Below are 6953 nucleotides of genomic sequence, written 5' to 3' on the forward strand. Positions count from 1 at the left end.
AGAAAAATGTAAAGACCTTCCATGATCATGGATGAGTAGGATTAACTTAACAAAAACAGTAATCTTATCAAAACAATCTAAAGATTCTGTGCGATTCCCATCAAAATCCCAACACAATTCTTCATAGACCTCAAAAGAACAATACTCAACTTTGTATGGGAAAACAAAAAAAACAAAAACAAACAAACAAAAAAAAACACAGGACAGCCTAAACAACCCTGTACAACTGGACTGAGCTCCCAAGGCCCAAATGAGGAACAGAAGGAGGGAGAACATGAGCAAGGAAGTCAGGACCGCGATTGATGCACCAACCCACTGAGACAGTGGGGCTGATCTATTGGGAGCTCACCAAGGCCAGTGTGACTGGGACTGAAAAAGCATGGGATAAAACTGTACTCTCTGAACATGGCAGACAATGAGGGCTGATGAGAAGCCAAGGACAATGGCACTGGGTTTTGGTCATACTGCATGCACTGGCTTTGTGAGAGCCTAGCTAGTTTGGATGCTCACCTTCCTAGACCTGGATGGAGGGGGGAGGACCTTGGACTTCCCACAGGGCAGGGAATCCTGACAGCTCTTTGGACTTTCCAAGGGAGGGGGAGATAAGTGGGGGGAGGGGAGAGGAGTGGAGGGAGGGGGAGGGAAATGGGAGGCGGGGACGAGGCAGAAATTTTTTCCAATTAAAAAAAAAAGAAAATAAAAAAAGAAACTTCCATAGGCATTACCATCCCTGACTTCAAGCTCCACTCTAGAGCTATAGTAATAAAACAGACTGGTATTTACATAAGAACATAAATCTGGACTAAAGGAATTGAATTGAAGACTGTGATATTAATCTATACCCCTATGAACACCTGATTTTTGACTAAGAACCCAAATTTATACAATGGAAAAGCCTATCCAAGCTAACCAAAATGCAGAGAGAGCCTTCAAATTAACAAAATCAGAAATGAAAAGAGGGACATAACAACAGACATTAAAGAAATCCAGAGAATTATTAGGTCATGCATCAAAAACCTGTACTCCGAAAATTGGAAAACATTAAAGAAATTGACAATCTTTTTGTATAGGTAATACACAGCTAAATTAAATCAAGACAAGACAAACAATTTAAATAGATCTATAACCCCTAAAGTAATTGACACAGTCATCAACAGGCCCCTAACCAAAAAAAAAAAAAATACACAAAACAGATGATTTCAGCACAGAATTCTACCAGAATTTCAAGGAAGAGCTAATATCAATACTCCTAAAATTGTTCCACACAATTGAAACAGAAAGAACATCCTCAAACTCTTTTTATGAGACTCCAATTACTTGGTACCCAAACCACAGAAAGATGCAACTAAGAAAGAGAATTATAGACCAATCTCCCTCATAAGCATTGAATCAATAATACTCAATAAAATACTGGCAAACTGAATCCAAGAACACTTAAGAAACATCATATACTATGATCAGGTAGGTTTCATCCCAGTGGTGCAGGCATGGATTAACATATGAAAATTTTCTAATGTAATCCACCCTATAGACAAAGAAAAAACCACACAACCATTTCATTAGATGCTGAAAAATCCTTTGACAAAATCCAACACACCCTCCTCATGACAAAGGTCTTAGAGACATCGGGGATTCAAGGAACAAAATTAAGCATAATAAAGGCAACATACAGCAAGCCAACAGCCAACATCAAACTAAATGGAGAGAAACTCAAAGTTATCTTACTAAAATATGAAACAAGACAAGGCTGTCCACTTTCTCCATGTTTATTCAATATAGTACTCAAAGTTCTAGCTAGAGCAATAAGACAACAAATGGAGATCAAGGGATTATAAATTGGAAAGGAAGAAATAAAACTTTTGCTATTTACAGATGAAAAGATAGTATATATAAGTTACCCCAAAATTCTATTAGGGAACTCCTACATTTGATAAACACCTTCAATAATGAATCTGTAGTCCTCCTATATTCAAATGATAAATGAACAAAGAAAAAAATCAGAAAAACATCACCCTTTACAATATTCACAAAATTGCATAAAATATCCTGGAACAATGTTAACCAAAGAAGTGAATGACCTGTAAAATTAGAAATTTAACACAGATAACTGTATCCCAAATAATCCTGTATGTTTTGTGTTAAGAATTTTTTTTGGATTTTGCATTCCTTTGACCACTGAATGTATTTCCTCTATCATATCTTATATAATCTCATGCCTGAAATTCTGCTTTCCATATCTTAGATTCGGTTGGTTGTGCTTGCATTTGTAGTTCCTGTTAATATACCCATATTTTCTATCCAGAATTACCTCTGTGTTTTTGTTTTATTGCCTCCATTTTAGTTTTCAACTCTTGAACTATTTGCTTCACTTGTTTTTTTGTTTTTTGTATTTTTTTTTTGGCTTGCTTTAAGGGATTTATTGGTTTCTTTCAATTTTTTGTTTGTCTTTTTCTCCATTTTTTTTTTATCGAGACAGGGTTTCTCTGTAGCTTTGGAGCCTGTCCTGGAACTCCCTTTGTAGACCAGGCTAGCCTCGAACTCACAGAGATCCTCCTGCCTCTGCCTCTCAAGTGCTGGGATTAAAGGTGTGAGCCACCACCGCCCGGCTCCATTTCTTTAAAAGAATCATTCATTTCCTCTTTAAGGGACTATATCATCTTCATAAAGTTATATTTAAGGTTATTTTTTTTTCTGTTTCACCTGTGTTGGGATGTTCAGGTCTTACTGTTGTAGAACCAATAGTTTCAAGTGGTGCCCTATTGTTCCTTATTTTGTTGAATAGATTCTTATATCGCCATCTAACACCTCTTCTTCCAATCAATGCAGGTGTATCCTGTGCCTCTGGGTGTCCCCCTTTCTTCAGTTGGTGCAGGTGGCCTGTGGCTCTGGTGGTCTTTGAGGTTGTGGGGAATGCTTGACATGGGGGAGGGGTAGGATGCTGAATTCTGTTTGCTGGGACTGTGGTGACTGAAGGGGCATGGTATATGCCGCTGGGGGCTAGGACCTAGAGAGTAGGGCTGTCCAACCTGGAGCTCAGACACTCGCATCTTCTGCCCATTGATGCACATGGGGACCTGTGTCTTCAGTGGTCCCTGATGTGGTGGTGGGTTGTGATGCAGCTGCCCAATTGCTGGGGCTGTGGTAAGTCAATGCGACCTATTTTAAGTATCAAAAATATCTCAAATCAAATTGAAATTTTATTATAAATAATATGACATTCTGAGAATTGAAGCACCCATGACAGTTTGGAAATTCTGCATACACTCTGATGCAGGGAAATTGTAGTAACCTAATTCAGGTCAAAGTGTGAGTACCACTGTTGATATGTACAAAATCACCAAATTAGCACAAGTGCACATGGTTGACATCAGGGAAGTCTGTGTTTCTTTCACTTTGTTCTATTCACTCTAGGGAAGTTGTTTTATTCCATCTGTGATCTCTCTCTCTCTCTCTCTCTCTCTCTCTCTCTCTCTCTCTCTCTCTCTTTTAAAAATCTTAATATCTTTACTATTCCAGATACCCACTAAATGGTGAAAAATAATGGTGAACCAAAGAGGATTTGTGCTGATGATAGATTCTTGAGACAAAAAAAATTCTAAGCAGATGCTTTCTCTAATAAGTTACAATTATACAATTAGGCAAGAATAAAAGAAGAGAAGGAAAGTGTAAAATTTGAAATGTAACTCCAAGAAAACAAGTCTATTGCACATTTTGAAAATGTGGTTCCTAAGAGTTATTTAATCTGAGGTACAAAAATAAGTAACATTTGATCAAGTGAAAGAAATAATGTGTTACTTTCTGGTGCAAAACTAGCATATAGAAAGAAGATAGTGCTGTAGAAGATTATGTAAAAAGATATGTAGAAAGGTTACTGAAATTATGCAGTAAAATTGAAGGAAACACTGCAAGAAGCTAAAACTGTGATGCTATCTGGAACTCATGGTGTTGTCTTCACAGAATATATTAAACTCATGCAAGAACTTACATACATGTGATACATACACTCAATCTTATAGAATATATTCTGTACATGCATATTAGTGATGGTAAATTATAAGAAGGGATTCTCAAAATAATTGTTTGCTGTTAAGAGAATACTCTGTTAGTAGAATAGGTTGGGACAGAGTTGAGCACAAAATAGTAACACCCAAACTCCTGCAAAAAGGCTATTTTTAAATTATGTTGGTGAGTATTGATGACAGCTTAGGTTAGTGTGACAATGGTTAAAAATAGTAAAAATTGAGTTTGTTATAAGGATAATCTATGTAGAAAGATGATTTATAGAAAACATATTTATTTTTAATATTATCCAGGTTTACGCAAAACGCAGTGGTAGAATATTAAATTTACCCGACTCATTAAAGTAGAACAGAAAAGAATACTCCATTTACTTTTTTAAAATTAGAAATAGAGTGGTGTATGAAAGGAGAGAAGGTTAGCACTACCCTTGACAAGAATAGAAGAGGCCCTTGGGCCTAACAACCCACATAATGTTAAGGCATTGCCAACTACTTTGTGGTATCTAACCACTGTTTTTAAGCTAACTGCACCCACAAAAACACAAGCATGTGATAACCCCCACCAACATAACCCAAAGAAGGGAAATATACAAACACTACTACTAAAAAATAATGGAATCAACAACCACTGGTCATTAATATCAATTAATATCAATGGACTCAATGTATAAAATGACACAGGCAAAGAGAATAGATACAAAAACAGGATCCAGCCTTCTGTCGTATGCAAAAGACACACCTCAACCTCAAAGGCAGACACTACCTCAGAGCCAACAGTTGGTAAAAGGTTTTCCAATCAAATGGAACTAAGAAACAAGAGGGTGTAGCTATCCTAATATCTAACAGAATTGATTTAAAACTAAATCAGTCAGAAGAGATGGAGAAGGACACTATACACTCATAACAGAAACAATTTTTCAAGATGTAGAATCAATCCTGGACATCTATGCCCCTAAAAAAAGAGCACACACATATGTAAAAGAAACATTACTAAAATTAAATTGCACCTCAAACAAAACACACTAATAGTAGGATACTTCAACACTCTACCCTTGCCAATGAACAGGTCAACCAGACAGAAACTTAACAGAGAAATAAGAGAACTAACAGATGTCATGAATCAAATGAACTTAACAGACAACTATAACTCATTCCACCCAAACACAAAAGATATACCTTCTACTCAGCACCTCATGGAAACTTCTATAAATTGATCACATGCTCAGTAACAAAGCAAACCTCCACAGATACAAAAAAAAAAAAAAAAAAGGAGTAACTGTGTCTTATTGAATCACTAGGGATTAAAGTTAGAATTTAACAACAATACTACTCTCAGAAAGCATATAAACTTTTGGAAGTTGAACAGTGAACTACTGAAAGACCCTGGGTCAAGGAAGAAATAAAGAAATTAAAGACTTCCATGAATTCAACAAAAATGAAAGCACAACATGCCCATACATATGGGACACTATGAAAGCAATGCTAAAAGTAAAGTTCATAAGACTAAGTATCCACATAAAGAAAACAGACAAAGCCCACATTAGTGACTTAACAGCATACCTGAAAGCTCTTGAACAAAAGAAAGCAGACATACCCAGGAGGAGTAGAAGAAAGGAAATAATCAAACTGAGGGATGAAATCAACAAAATAGAAACAAAGAAATAAATACAAAGAATCAATGAAACAAAGAGCTAGTTCTTTGAGAAAATCAACAAGATAGGCAAACCATTATCCAAACTGATAAAAATCAGAGAGAAAACACCCCAATTAACAAAATCAGAAATGAAAAGGTGGACATAACAACAGACACTGAAAAAATTCACAGAATCATTAGGTCTTACTACAAAAACCTGTACTCCACAAAATTAGAAAATCTAAAAGAAATGAACTTTTTAGATAGATTTCATATGCCAAAATTAAATCAAGACCAGGTGAACAATTTAAATAGATATATGAATTACAAAGAAAAAGAAGCTGTTATCAAAATCCTCCCAACCAAAACAAGCTCAGGGACATATGGTTTCAGTGCAGAATTCTACTGAAACTTCCAAGAGCTAATACCTATACTCTTCAAAGTGTTACACATAATAGAAACAGAAGAAACATTGTCAAACATTTTTATGAGGCTACAGTTACCCTGATACCAAAACCACACAAAGACTCAATAAAGAAAGAGAATTACAGACCAATCTCACTCATGAACATGAACACGGATGCAAAAATACTCAATAAAATACTGGCAAACTGAATCCAAGAACACATCAAGAAAAATCATGCACCACGATCAAGTCAGCTTCATCCCAGAGATACAGGGCTGGTTCAATATATGAAAATATATCAGTATAATACATCATATAAATAACCTGAAAGAAAAAACCCATGCGAACATTTTATTAGATGCTGAAAAAGCATTTGAAAAAACCCAACACACCTTATTATAAAGCTTTTGGAGAGATTAGTGATAAAAGAAACAAATCTAAATATAACATAAGCAATATACAGCAAGCCAACCGCTAACATCAAATTAAATAAAGAGAAACTCAAAGTGAGTCCATTAACTTCAGGGATAAGACAAGGCTGTCCTTTATCTATATATCTCTTCAAAATAGTTCTCTTTTTAATTTTATTTATTTTTTATTTTTTTTCCACCTTCCCATTTCCCTCCCCCTCCTCCCACCGTTCTTCCCCTCCCCCCACTCCTTTCTCCCTCCCTCTCCAGTCCAACCAGCAGTCAGGGTTCCCTGCCCTGTGGAAAGTCCCAGGTCCTACCCCCTCCATCCATGTCTAGGAAGGTGAACATCCAAACTGGCTAGGCTCCCACAAAGCCAGAACATGAAGTAGGATCAAAACCCCATGCCATTGTCCTTGGCTTCTCATCAGCCCTCATTGTTCACCATATTCAGAGAGTCCGGTTTTATCCCACAAGAGACTTGA

General features: G+C 36.4%; 1 non-coding gene across 1 annotated transcript; it reads left to right on the forward strand.

The window, feature by feature from the left end:
- The first annotated feature begins 4412 nt into the window (after positions 1-4412).
- LOC113458423 lies at positions 4413-4538 on the forward strand. Its single transcript, XR_003378809.1, has one exon. It is a non-coding gene; the product is annotated as a U6atac minor spliceosomal RNA (small nuclear RNA).
- The last annotated feature ends 2415 nt before the right edge of the window (positions 4539-6953 follow it).

This window comes from Microtus ochrogaster, unplaced genomic scaffold (assembly GCF_000317375.1).
Source record: "Microtus ochrogaster isolate Prairie Vole_2 unplaced genomic scaffold, MicOch1.0 UNK23, whole genome shotgun sequence".
Taxonomy (NCBI): Eukaryota; Metazoa; Chordata; class Mammalia; order Rodentia; family Cricetidae; genus Microtus; species Microtus ochrogaster.